The sequence below is a fragment of the Nicotiana tomentosiformis genome, chromosome 12 (genome assembly GCF_000390325.3).
Source record: "Nicotiana tomentosiformis chromosome 12, ASM39032v3, whole genome shotgun sequence".
Lineage (NCBI taxonomy): Eukaryota > Viridiplantae > Streptophyta > Magnoliopsida > Solanales > Solanaceae > Nicotiana > Nicotiana tomentosiformis.
In genome coordinates this window covers 127,768,880-127,783,413 of record NC_090823.1, presented here as the reverse complement: position 1 = coordinate 127,783,413, position 14,534 = coordinate 127,768,880, and positions in this window count along the sequence as shown.

Sequence of the window (14,534 nt, the reverse complement as noted above, 5' to 3'; positions counted from 1 at the left end):
GTCAAACTATAACGCTATAATATAATGAGATCTCGAAATAATCAAATATAATCTGAAAATAAATTTCGGAATGAAAATCTAGCCCATTGAATGCACGATATGTCGTTAAGAAATTAATCTCCTCAAGTATCTGAGGTGTTGGAATATTATCCTCTCATGATAGAAAGATTTAACTCACCAGAGTATTGGTACAAAAAACGCCGGTGAACGGTGAACTACTTAATGACTATAAATTACACTGGAATTTACTTATGCAGAAGAAAGGAGAAGAAGTTCAGAAAGTTTCGTAAGGAAAGATTCTGGGATCAAGGCATATTTATAGCCATTTTCCGACACTGTTTATGTCACGACCCAAAATCTCAACCTGTCGTGATGACGCATATCTCGATACTAGGCAAGCCGACAACCTCGATAAACCACAATTTCTTTTAAGTTTGAAAATATAATATTTAAACACAATCCAAAAATCTCGTAAATATCGATACAAACACTCTCAAAACCTGGTGTCACTGAGTATATGAGCATCTATACATTACAAGTCTGGAAAACGTGGTCTATAATAGTCTAAGACCAAATACAGTAAACAAGGAGATAGAAAAAGAGAGACAAGGTCTACGAAATATGACAGCTACCTCTGAATCTCCGAAAAATCAACTGTGTGAAAGAATCAACACCCACTATCTTCGGGATCACCTCGATCTGCAACGAAGTGCAGGGTATAGTATGAGTACAACCAACTCAGTAAGTAACAATAATAAATAAGAATTGAAGGTAGTGACGAGCTTCACAGCTAAGTCCAAATACAGTACTTTTCCATATAAAAGGGTAGGCATGCTCTCAAGTTCAACATTTAGAAGTTCACAGTAGTTTCATATCAAATTTGACTGAAACATAAAATAATATTTTTTCGAAATTTCCAAAAATAGTGATATATGACAGTTGAAATGTAGCAAATAATGAAATTAATACATCCTCTCAGAGTAAAAGTCACTCAGTCCTCCCATTCACTCAAACCTCACAGTAACTCTTTCCTCACAGTCAATCATTCCTCACAGTCACTCATTCCTCACAGTCACTCGGCACTCGCACTCGCACTCAGGAGGTACATGCACTCACTAGGGGTGTGTACAGACTCCGGAGGGGCTCCTTCAGCCCAAGTGCTATATCAAGCCAATCATGGCATAAATCAATGAAACATGCTGCGGCATGCAGCCCAATCCATAAATATCGTCACAATTAGGCCCTCGGCCTCACTCAATCATCAACCTCTCCAGTCTCTCGGGCTCAAGATGTCATGAAAATCAGCCCCAAAATTATAATATGATGTATCAATAAATAGCAACAGAGACTGAAATATAATATAAAATGAATGAACATGACTGAGTATGAAATTACAATTTGAACATATAATTCAACCACAGAAATGACCCCAGTGGGTACCAATAATAACATCATATGTCTAAGCATGATTTTTAATACGAGCCTCAACTCAATTTTCTCTAACACGTAGAGAATGTACGAATATCAACAGATAATTCAACTACATAGTTCTATGGAATTTGACCAAGTCACAATTCCTACGGTGCACACCCACACGCCCGTCACCTAGCATGTGCGTCACCTCAAAACAAATCACATAACACATAATTCAGGGTTTCATACCCTCAGGATCAAATTTAGAACTATTACTTACCTCAAACCGTGTAATTCTTTATTCCGCTATGCCCTTGCCACGAGAATTGGTCTCCGAAAGCCTCGTATCTAGCCACAATTAATTTGATTCAGTCAATACCAATTATTGTAATTAATTTCATAATGAAATACTAATTTTCTAATAAAAATCAAAAATTAACTCAAAAATCGCTCGTGGGGTCCACGTCTCGGAATCTGATAAAAGTTACAAAATATGAATGCTCATCCAACCACGAGTCCAACCATTCAAATCTCACCAAATTCTGACATCAACTCGACCCTCAAATCTTCAATTAAATTCTTTGAAGATTTCTACCATTTTCAACCCAATCTTTACCCATTTGAACTCAACAATCTTTCCATAAACCTTATTGATTCGTATAAATAATACTCTTACACCCAAAAATTATACTCTTAATCACCCATCTTTAGTCAAACTCGAAATTGAAGAGTAGAGGTTAGAACCTTACCTCTTGGGTGAAGATCTTGTGATATTTCCCTTGTTGGATTTCAAAGCTTGAACAAGATCTTGATAAACAAAGCACTTGAGCTACTTGCTCTCTCTAGAACACTCTCCTTTCTCTCTAAAAATGTCAGATTTTTGCTCTAAAATGAGCTTCAAGGGCTATAAATCGAAGTTGGGTCGGATTATAAAAACCCAAAAAATGAAGCTCCGGACAGGATATGCTGTCCGCATATCGGCCGCAAAATTGGCCTCCAGAACTGGGAAAAACCTTCCTGGGTTTGCGGTCACTATGCGGCCCGCAGACTTGTTCTGCGATCGCATAATGAACCGTAGAATAGTTCTTCGGTCGCATAGTCGACCGCAGAATGTCATCCAAAATGGCCCCTTACCTGCCTCACTTTGCGGTCATTATGCGGTCCGCAGAGTGATTCTGCGGTCGCATATGGACCGCAGAAACACATTTCTCTGTCACAAATTTTTCTTTACTCCCCAGTGCATTGTCACAAAATGTACTAATTGATCTACCTCGGCATCACAAAACCTTAATTTCCTTAGCAAAAATTCTCCGGGGTCATTACACATAAGTAAACATCTAGTCAACCTTTTTAACTTAAATTCTAAACCTTGGAACTAAGTGTTCAAAATCATTCCAAAACCTCACAGGACTCGAACCAATTACCCCCGGCAAGTCACATAACAAATGTAAGGCATAGATTAAGCAGTAAATAGGGGAACGGGATTGTAATACTCAGAACGACCGGCCGAGTCATTACAGTTTATGAAATATTTGCAACCTTTCAGAAACAACCATGGTTGTTGGAACATGCTGGAACGTTCAAAATATTACGGAAAAATAATTTAAAATAATCCGAGAAAGAAACGAACTAGGTCGGTCGCGGATCGTGGGTTATTCTGGGTTGACTTGTCACGACCCAATTCTCCCTCCGTAAGACGTCGTGACGGCACCTAGTCTCTACGACTAGGTAAGCCTAACAAAAACAGAAATAACAAAAATGAAAGCAAAACTTATCAATTAATTCCCCAGCTTCCGCACCTGCGCTCTAGGCCTCGCACATGCGGGCTCGCAGGTGCGGCCAAATCCTTCGCGCCTGCATGGCAGCCTTGGCCTCACATTTTTTTGCTTCTGTGCAGCAAATTCTCACGCCTGCGAAAGCGCACCTGCGCATTTCCTCCGCTTCTACGAAGCCTGCCTAGCATTCCCTTTTCCGCATCTGCGCCCTAGGTTTCGCACCTGCAGGTTTGCAGATGCGATATCCTTCTCGCACCTGTGCATTTTGCCTAGCCTAGCATTGCCCGCACCTGCGGACTCCCCATGCGCACCAGCGGCCTCGCATCTGCAACTCTTTCTTCCGCAGGTGCGGAAATAGCAGTAGCAGCGGCTTCAGCTGCATTTTCCAACTTTGACAAATCCGTTAACCACCTGGAATCACCCCGAGGCCCTCGGGACCTCAACCAAAAATACCAACAAGTCATATATCAACATACCAACTTATTCGAACCTTCGAATCACTCAAAACAACATCAAATCATCAAATTACCCTCAGATTCAAGCCTAAGAACTTCTAAATTTTCTAATTCGGCAACCGATGCCGAAACTAACCAAACCACGTCCGAATGACCTTAAATTTTGCACACACATCACAAATGACACTACGAACCTACTCCAACTTCCGGAATTCCATTCCAACCCTGATATCAAATTTTCCACTGCCGACTGAAATCGCCAAATTTTCAATTTCGCCAATTCAAGCCTAATTTTACCACGGACCTCCAAATCATATTCCGGATGCACTCCTAAGTCCAAAATCACCTAACAGAGCTAACAGAACCATCAGAATTCAAATCCGAGATCGTTTACACATAGATAAACATTCGGTTGACTTTTCCAAGTTAAGTTTCTACTTAAGAGATTAAGTGCCTCATTCCACTCCGAAACTACTCCGGGCCCGAATCAACTAACCCGGTATATCATTATATAGCTTAAGAGCATAATTGAAACAAAAATGGGAAAAACGGGGCTATAACTCCCGAAACGACCGGATGGTTACAATTGGCCTTCTCGGGATGGTACAAAATAGTAATATCATAATCCTTAAGCAGCTCCGACCACCTCCGCTGACGCAAGTTAAGATCCTTCTGTTTGAACAGATGCTGCAAACTCCAATGATCGGTGTAAATCTCACAAGGGACACCATACAAATAGTGCCGCCAAATCTTCAAGGCATGGACAATAGCTGCTAACTCAAGGTCGTGGACAGGATAGTTCTTTTCATGAACTTTAAGCTGTCTAGATGCATAGGCAATCACTCTATGGTCCTGCATCAAAAACGTGCCGAGACCTATCCGCGACGCATCACAATATACTGTATAAGATCCCAAACCTGTAGGCAATACCAATACTGGGGCTATAGTCAAAGCTGTCTTGAGCTTCTGAAAGCTCTCCTCACGCTCCTTTGTCCACCTGAATAGAGCACCGTTCTGGGTCATCCTGGTCATAGGTGCTGTAATAGATGAGACAACCTCTACAAATCGACGGTAATACCCTGCCAAACCAAGAAAACTCCGGATCTCCATAGCTGAGGACAGTTTGGGCCAACTCTGCACTACTTCAACCTTCTTTGGATCCACCTGCATCCCATCACTCGATACTACATGACCCAAAAATGCCACTGAGTCTAGCCAAAAGTCGCACTTTGAAAATTTTACGTATAACTTCTTTTCTCTCAAGGTCTGAAGCACAGTCATCAGGTACTGGTTATGATCCTCCCGAGTCCGGGAGTACACCGGAATATCGTCCATAAACATAATGACGAATGAGTCAAGATAGGGTCGGAACACACTGTGCATCAAGTGCATAAATGTTGTTGGGGTGTTGGTTAGCCAAAATGACATCACAAGGAATTCGTAGTGACCGTACCGAGTCCTGAAAATAGTGTTTGGGATATCTGGCTCCCGAATCTTCAACTGATGATAGCCTGAACGTAAGTCAATCTTGGAAAACACTCTGGCACCCTGTAACTGATCATATAAGTCATCAATACGAGGCAATGGATACATGTTATTCACTGTAACTTTGTTCAGCTGGTGATAATCAATGCACATACGCATAGAACCATCCTTTTTCTTCACAAAGAAGATAGAAGCACCCCAAGGTGACACACTGAGCCGAATGAAGTCCTTATCAAGAAACTCTTGTAACTTCTCCTTCAACTCCTTCAACTCAGGAGGAGCCATATAATATATAGGAATAAAGATGGGCTGAGTGCCTGGCAACAAATCAATGCCAAAGTCAATATCTCTGTCGGGTGGCATGCCCTATAGATCAGCTGGAAATACATCTGGAAAGTCCCTCACTACTGGGACTGACTCAACTATAGGGGTATCAATACCGACATCTCTCACATAAGCTAGATACACGTCATATCCCTTCTCAAACATTCGTTGAGCTTTAAGAAATGGATTAACTCTACTGGGAGTATACTCTAAGGTACCTCTCCACTCTAATCGCGGTAATCCTAGCATAGCCAGCATCACGGTCTTAGCATGACAATCAAGAATAACATAATGGGGCGACAACCAGTCCATGCCCAAGATAACATCAAAGTCTACCATACTGAGCAATAGTAAATCGGCTCTTGTCTCAAAACTACTAAGAGCAACCCAACACGACCGATACATGTGATCCACAACAAGGAACTCAAAGAATCCCGAGATACGCCCAAGTACGGGGCAAAATAAGAGGACACATAGGAATAAGTAGAGCCTGGATAAAATAAGACCGACGCATCTCTATGATAGACCAGAACAATACCTACAATGATAGAGTCAGAAACAACTGCCTCTATACGAGCTGGAAGAGCATAATATCTAGCCTAGCCTCCCCCTCTAGGGCGACCTCGACCTTCCCGACCTCCACCTTAAGCTCGCTGAGTAGGTAGGGCAGTAGCTGGTGCTGGAATCATAGCCTGAGGACCCGATGGAGAACGCGGTGGCTGAGAAGTCTGTGGAGGTGCACCCCTCCTAACTCTAGGGTAATCTCTCACCAAACAAGCTCTCGGAGGGCGTGGCTACAGTGACTGGTTCGGGCCAAGTCTGCTGGACTGGCCGCTAAAAGCACCCCATACAGGAGGCTCGTTAGATACTAGCGATGCATAATAAGGCTCCTGGGGCCTAGAAGGGACCAGAATACCACTGGCGAATGGAAGAGCTGAATAAACGGGGCAACTCCCAAAGAACCTACCATGGCGAACTGCAGCTGGGGTATGAGTACCACTATAAGTGACAGACTATCGAGACCTCTTGGCCTCCCTCTCCTCTCTCTCTCTCTCTCTCTCTCTCTCTCTCGAGAGAGAGAGAGCAAGCATACCCTCTAAATCTCCTAGCAATACTCACAACCTCCTGGTAAGAAATATCCATCTCCAACTCCCGGGCCATGCTAAGCCTGATACTGGGGTGGAGTACCTCAATAAACTGACGAACCCTCTCTCGAACTGTGGCAACCAAGGTTGGTGCATGTCGGGCCAAATCACTGAAGCGAACTGCATACTCTGATACAGTTATAGCACCCTGGCGTAACTGCTCCAACTCCGTGCGCCATGAGTCCCTAAGGCTTTGAGGGACATACTCTCTAAAAAACATGTCCGAGATCTGAGTCCATGTAAGTGAAGCTACCTCTGCCGGACTACTCAACTCATAAACACGCAACCACTGATATGGTGCTCCTCTAAGCTGGAATGTAGTACGAAGAATACGGTGACAATCCTCTAGAAAACCTAGGCATCCTCTGACGCCATTCCACTGAAGGTAGGAGGGTGGTACTTATTGTACCTCTCAAGTCTGTGCTGCTCCGCCTCAAAAACTGCTGCCCTAACCTCGAGCTGAGATGGAGCTATCGCTGCATCGGTAAAATCTCTAGAACCTGGTCGACCTAAACCCACTGCTCTGGAGTACCGGCGACGGGAGTCTGTGCTCCTCCCCCGACCTGAGATGTGGCAGGAGCAAGTGGAATCAATCCTGCCTGAGTTAAGGTGTTGAACATGCTCAGAAACTGGGCTAGAGTCTCTTGGAGGGCTGGTGCAGCAACAAGTATCTCAGGTGTCTGCCCTCCAGCTGGAGCTACTGGGAGCTTCTCTGTGACAGCTCGTGCGGATGCTTTGGCTGCACCGCGTGGACGTCCTCAGCCTCTATCCCTGCCCCGGCCTCTCGTGGCTCTAGCAGGGGGCTCGGGTGCCTGTCATCAAATCCTCCTGTACGTGCCCTCACCATCTGTGAGAGAATAAAATACAGAAGTTTAGATTTTTTTTGAAGTCAACAATTTTCGCACGATAAGGAATCGAAGTAGTGGAATTCTTTCCTAACAGTTCCATAGCCTCCTGAAGATAAGTACAGGCGTCTCCGTACCGATCCGCGGCACTCTAATAAATCGGCTTGTGACTCATGACACATATGAACCTAGAGCTCTGATACTAATTTGTCACGACCCAATTCTCCATCCGTAAGATGTCGTGACGGCACCTAGTCTCTACGACTAGGTAAGACTAACAAAAACGAAAATAACAAAAATGAAAGCAAAACTTATCAACTAACTACAACAGATAACAAAATAACTGGTAACAATGCAGCTCGACATTTAAAATAACCAACACTCTAGTAATACACAGTATTCCCAAAACCCGGAACAACATAAGCCACAAGCTACAGAAGGAAACTAGTATCTCTATACACCAGAGTCTAATAAAAAGAGTATGGAAAGTAAATGACACATGAGAGAATAGAAGGGGACTCCGAGGTCTGTAGACGCGGCAAATGTACCTTGAAGTCTCCGTACAACAACAAGCACTCTCATCTAATAGTGGGACTGATAAGAAGTACCTGGATCTGCACACAAAACATATGCAGAAGAGTAGCGTGAGTACACCACAACGGTACCTAGTAAGTGCCAAGCCTAACCTCGGTCGAGTAGTGACGAGGTCAAGTCAGGCCCATTGGTAAATAATAAATAAGGCAGAAGAATATACAGTATAATAAAAGACTAGAATTTAGCAAAAAGGAAACACAGCAAAGCAACAGTACAACACACATGGGTAAACAACAGGGGATCTCCCGAGATACCGTCTCACAGTCCCAAAATAAATATGCAGGGAGAACTACCGAGGTACCACCTCGAAGTCTCAAAAGTAAATATATAGGGAGAACTCCCGAGGTACCACCTATTAGTCTCAAAAGTAAATGTGCAGGAAGAACTCCCGAGGAACCACCTCGTAGTCTCAAAAGTAAATATACAGGGAGAACTTCCGAGGAACCGCCTCGTAGTCTCAAAAATAAATGTACATGGAGAACACCCGAGGTACCACCTCGTAGTCTCAAAAGTAAACACACGACTCAAACCGATAAATACAACAGTTAACAGCAAGATTTCTACAGTTGATACTGATACAGAACAAGGAAAAATAGGAAATCAACAAGGCATACTTCATAGAGTTCAAATAAGCAGTTAAAGCACGTAGACATGCGATATTAGACTAAACAGGATAACTACACAGGTTGGTATAACACAATTAAGAATGAAAAATAGATTACTACTTAGAAAAAAATGGTATAATCCAAATTATAAGGAAAATAGGTTGCTACTCAGTAAAATCGGGTTTTCCAACAAATAGCCCGTGTACTGTGATGACCCAAAGGCTCATCTTGTGAATTAAGACTCTATTCCGGGCCCGTTAGCCTTAAAAACCTTATTTTCACTCACCTCGATTTACGTGCGCAGTCCGGCATAAATCCGAAAAGCCTTTATGTGGAAATTTATGAAGTAATAATTTTTGGGATTTAAAATTAATGTTTAGTTGACATTGGTCAATGTTTTAAGTAAACGGACCCGGATCCATGCTCCGACATTCCCGGAAGGTCCGTAGTAAAATATGGGACTTAGGCGTATGCCCAGAATCGAATTCCGAGGTCCCTAGCTCGAGAAATGAATTTTTGATAAAAATTGTAAGACTGAAATTCTATGGATTTAAGGAAATTGATTAATGTTTGATCTCATTGGTATCGGACCCGTATTTTGGTTTCGGAGCCCGGTATAGGTTTAATATAATATATAAGACTTGTCTGTAAAATTTGGTGAGAAACAGAGTTGATTTGACGTGATTACAAATTTAAAAGGAAAAGCTATGATTGAGTAATTGATTGGAATTTGCAAAGCGAGGTAAGTGTCGTGGTTAACCTTGACTTGAGGGAATAGAACCCTTAAATTATTTGTTATGTGAAATGCATGTGAACGACGTATATGCGAGGTGACGAGTGTCTATACGTCGTCAAATTAAGTTTTTGCGTATTTACTTGAAAAATCATAAATTATTTTAAATTATGAATTAATTGTTATAATAATTATTTCTCTCCTATTCTTTGTCAAATATTAATTCTTGAATTTCTGCATTAATTGTTACATGCTATTTGAATTATGTGCCTTAATTGTTATTTGACATTTGGCATATTAAATATTAAACTGCATAATTTCTCTCTGATTTCTATAATAATTTGCTATTTGCCTTTGTTTGTTTCATAATTAAATCATAATTATTGTATGCTTGTTGTCTTATAATTTTATATTAATTGTTACATTTTTTGGGGAAATTCTTCTATAAGAATTGATAAATGAATATGTTGGAGGAGCGGGTTGCACGCCGCAACAGAATTAATTATAATGAATATATTTGAGGATCGGGTTGCACGCCGCAACAAACTTATTAAAAGTCCATATTGGAGGATCGGGTTGCACGCCGCAACAGACTTATTAAAAGTCCATATTGGAGGATCGGGTTGCACGCCGCAACAGACTTATTAAAAGTCCATATTGGAGGATCGGGTTGCACGCCGCAACAGGCTTATTTAAAAGTCGACATACATATATACATATTGGGGGATCGGGTTGCACGCCATAACAGACTTGATTAAAATGAATATATTGGAGGAGCGGTTGCACGCTGCAACAGAACTGAATATGAATATATTGTGAGAGCGGGTTGCACGCTACAACAGAATTGATAGAAATGATAATTGGTTATGACTACTGAGTTGGCTTCAATTATTATAAACGAGTTACCTGATTTATTTCTACTATTGTTGTTGTTACTAATATTGCATACAAGTAATGTAAGTGACCCGCCTTAGCCTCGTCACTACTTCGTTGAGGTTAGGCTTAGCACTTACCAGTACATGGGGTCGGTTGTACTGATACTACATTCTGCACAAATTGTGCATATTTTGGAGTTGGTCCGAGCGACGTACCATAGACTTGCTCGGATTTCAGCTACTCAGAGAAGACTTGAGGTATAACTGCACGACGTTCGCAGTTCTGAAGTCCCCATCAACTTTACTTTAGCTGTGTGTTTGTTTCCAGACAGCTTTATTTTATTCAGACCTTTATTTATATTTATTCTAGAAGCTCGTGCACTTGTGACACCAATTCTGGGATGGTATTTAGACACCGTTGTTTTTATGAATTATTCACTATATTTTAGACTTTACTTCCGCATTTGTTCTTTGTTATTAACAAATTTAAAGATTGTTTAAAAATTGGTTAATATTATTCTAACGTTGGTTTGCTTAGCAAGTGAAATGTTATGCGCCATCACGGTCCGAAGGTGGGAATTTCGGGTCGTGACAGTTGGTATCAGAGCATTAGGTTACATAGATCTCACGAGTCACGAGCAAGCTTAGTAGAGTCTGAAGGATCGGTCCGGAGACGTTTGTAATTATCTCTCATAGGCTATGAAGTTTTGGAACAATATCACTTCTTTCTTATTTTGTCGTGCGATTTTATTCTATCATCGATGATTGAACCATTCTACTCTTATTATCTCGCAGATGGTGAGAACACGTAATACCTCTACCGATGGACAGGGACCAGAACCCCCGATGGCAACTATGGCCAGGGGTAGAGGTCGAGGTCGTGCTAGAGGCCGAGGTAGAGCTTAGTCCGGAGCTCGAGCAGCTGCACCTGTTGTAGAACCTCAGGTGGACCTTCAGGAGGAGGTTCCAGTTCAGAATGTACCAGTTGGATCAGTTCAGGTCCCAGAAGGATTCATAGCCACTATAGTACTTCAGGACGCTCTAGTCCGTTTGGTAAGTCTTATGGAGGGCGTGGCCTAGAATGGTACATTTCCAGTGGCATCAGCTGCCTCACAGGCTGGGAGAGGAGCACAAACTCCCATTACTCTCACTCCGGAGCAGATGGCTCCCCAAAATCAGGCTCCAACGGCCTCGCCAGTTGGGGTAGTTCAGCCAGTGGTTGCGGCACAGATCGGTGATTGGCTCGCCATGTCTTTTGAGGCCTTATTGAGACTGGATAAGTTTACCTAGATCTTTCCAGTTCACTTCAGTGGTACATCTTCTGAGGACCCACATGATTATCTTGAACGCTGCCATGAGGTGCTGCGGAACATGTGTATAGTTGAGACCAATGGGGTTGATTTTGCTGTATTTCAGATAACGGGTTCCGCCAAGATGTGGTGGAGAGATTATAGATTGACCTGACTAGTCGGATATCCTGCACTTACATGGGAGCAGTTCTCTCAGCTATTTTTGGAAAAGTTCCTCCCTATCACACTGAGAGAGGAATTACGCAAGCAATTTGAGCGTCTACAGCAGGGCAGTATGACTGTTACTCAGTATGAGTCCCGTTTTGTGGATTTGGCATGTCATGCTCTCCTTTTACTACCTACGGAGGGAGAGAGAGTAAGGAGGTTTATTGAGGGACTCACTCATGCTATCAGACTTCAGATGGCCAAGGAGACCGAAAGTGAGATTTCTTTTCAGGCGGCTGCTAATGTCGCAAGGAGGATCGATATGGTTCTTGTACAGGAGAGAGGGTAGAGGTCTGATAAGAGGCCTCGTCAGTTTAGTGCTTTCAGTTGTGCCTCGTCTGGAGGCAGGGGTAATTTTGGTAGGGGTCATCCTCCCAGACCGTTTCTTTCAGCACTTCATGTATCTCTCGGTGCTTCAAGGAGTCACAGTCCTATTATTCCTTACTCTGGGCAGCCAGTATTAAGTGCACATTCAGCTCCTATCAGTGCATCACCACTCCAGAGTTACTATAGTGGTTATTCGGCCCATTTCGGTCAGCTTCAGCTTCAGCAGCCACGACATCAAGATGGGTGTTATGAGTGTGGAAACATTGGTCACATTAGGAGGTATTGCCCTAGATTGGTGAGTAATAGATCTCGGCAATATTCTCGTGCCATCATACCGGCACCGATTGCTTCACCGCATGCTCAGCCATCTAGAGGTAGGGGTCGGGCAACTAAAGGTGGAGGTTAGGCCATTAGAGGTGGAGGTCAGACCGTTAGAGGTGGAGGCCAGTCAGTTAGAGGCCATCCCAGAGACGTAGTTCAGAGTGGTGGGGCGCAGCCCTGATTTTATGCTTTTCCAGCTAGGCTTGAGTCCGAGTCATCTGATGCTGTGATCAAATGTATTATTCCAGTTTGCCATAGAGATGCTTTTATTCTATTTGATCCAGGATCTACTTATTCCTATGTGTCCTCCTATTTTGCTTCATATTTGGTTGTTTCTTGTGATTCTCTGAGTGTTTCTGTGTGTGTATCTACACCGGTGGGAGACTCTGTTGTAGTAGATCATATCTATCGTTCGTGTGTGGTTACTATTGGTAATCTTGAGACTAGTGTGGATCTTCTACTTCTTGATATGGTAGATTTTGATGTCATGTTGGGTATGGATTGGCTGTCCCCTTATCATGCTACATTGGATTTTCATGCCAAGACAGTGACCCTAGCTATGCCGGGGTTGCCTCAGTTAGAGTGGAAAGGAACTCCTGGCCATTCTGCCAGCATGGTTATTTCTTATATGAAAGTTCGACGTATGGTAGAGAAAGGGTGTCTAGCCTATTTGGCTTATATTCGTGATCCCAGTGTGGATGCTCCTTCTATGGACTCAGTACCAGTTGTTCGTGAATTTCATGAAGTATTTCCTGTAGATTTGCCGGGGATGCCACCCGACAGAGATATTGACTTCTGTATTGATTTGGCTCCGGTCACTAAGCCTATTTCTATTCCACCATACCGTATGGCCCCATTGGATTTGAAAGAATTGAAAGAGCAATTACAAGACTTGCTTGATTAGGGATTCATTAGACCAGTGTCTCGCCCTGGGGTGCAACAGGTATTATTTGTAAAGAAGAAAGATGGCTCTATGCGGATGTGTATAGATTATCGGCAGTTGAACAAAGCCACTATCAAAAACAAATATCCGCTGGCAAGAATTGATGACTTATTTGATTAGCTTCAGGGTGCCAAGGTATTTTGGAAGATCGATTTGAGGTCTGGTTACCATCAGTTGAAGATTAGGGCATCTGATGTCCCTAAAACAGCCTTTCGAACTTGGTATGGGCATTACAAATTCCTAGTGATGTCATTTGGGTTGACAAATGCCCCAGCAACATTTATGGATTTGATGAATCAGGTGTTCAAGCCTTATTTGGATTCTTTTGTGGTTGTATTCATTGATGATATCTTGATTTACTCCAGCAGTCGAGAGGAACATAAGCAGCATCTTCGAAGTGTGCTTCACACCTTGAAGAATAATCAATTATATGCCAAGTTTTCAAAATGTGAGTTTTGGTTAGACTCAGTTGCCTTTTTGGGGCATGTTGTATCGGCAGAAGGCATAAAGCTGGATCCTAAGAAGATTGAGGCTGTTCAGAATTGGCCTAGACCTACTTCAGTTATAGAGATCGAGTTTCCTGGGTTTAGCAGGTTATTATCGTCGGTTCGTGAAAGGGTTTTCATCTATAGCAAGCCCATTGACCAGATTGACCTAGAAAGGTATCCCATTCAGATGGTCAGACGAGTGTGAGTTGAGATTTCAGAAGCTCAAAATCGCTTTGACTATGACGCCAGTGTTGGTATTACCCACAGGTTCAGGATCGTATACGGTATATTGTGACGCATCTCACTTTGGGCTTGGTGCAGTATTAATGCAAGAGGGCAAGGTAATTGCATATGCGTCACGATAGTTGAAAGTTCACGAGAAGAATTATCCTGTTCATGACCTAGAATTCGCAGCCATTGTTCATGCGCTAAAGATTTGGAGGCATTACCTTTATGGTGTCTCGTGTGAGGTATTTACTGATCATCATAGCCTTCAGTATCTGTTCAAACAAAAGGATCTTAATTTGAGGCAGAGAAGATGGTTGGAGTTGTTGAAAGACTACTATATCACCATTTTGTATCACCCTGGAAAGGCCAATGTGGTGGCCGATGCTTTGAGTAGAAAGGCTGTGAGTATGGGCAGTCTTGCGTATATTCCGGTTGGTGAAAGGCCATTAGCTTCAGATGTTCAT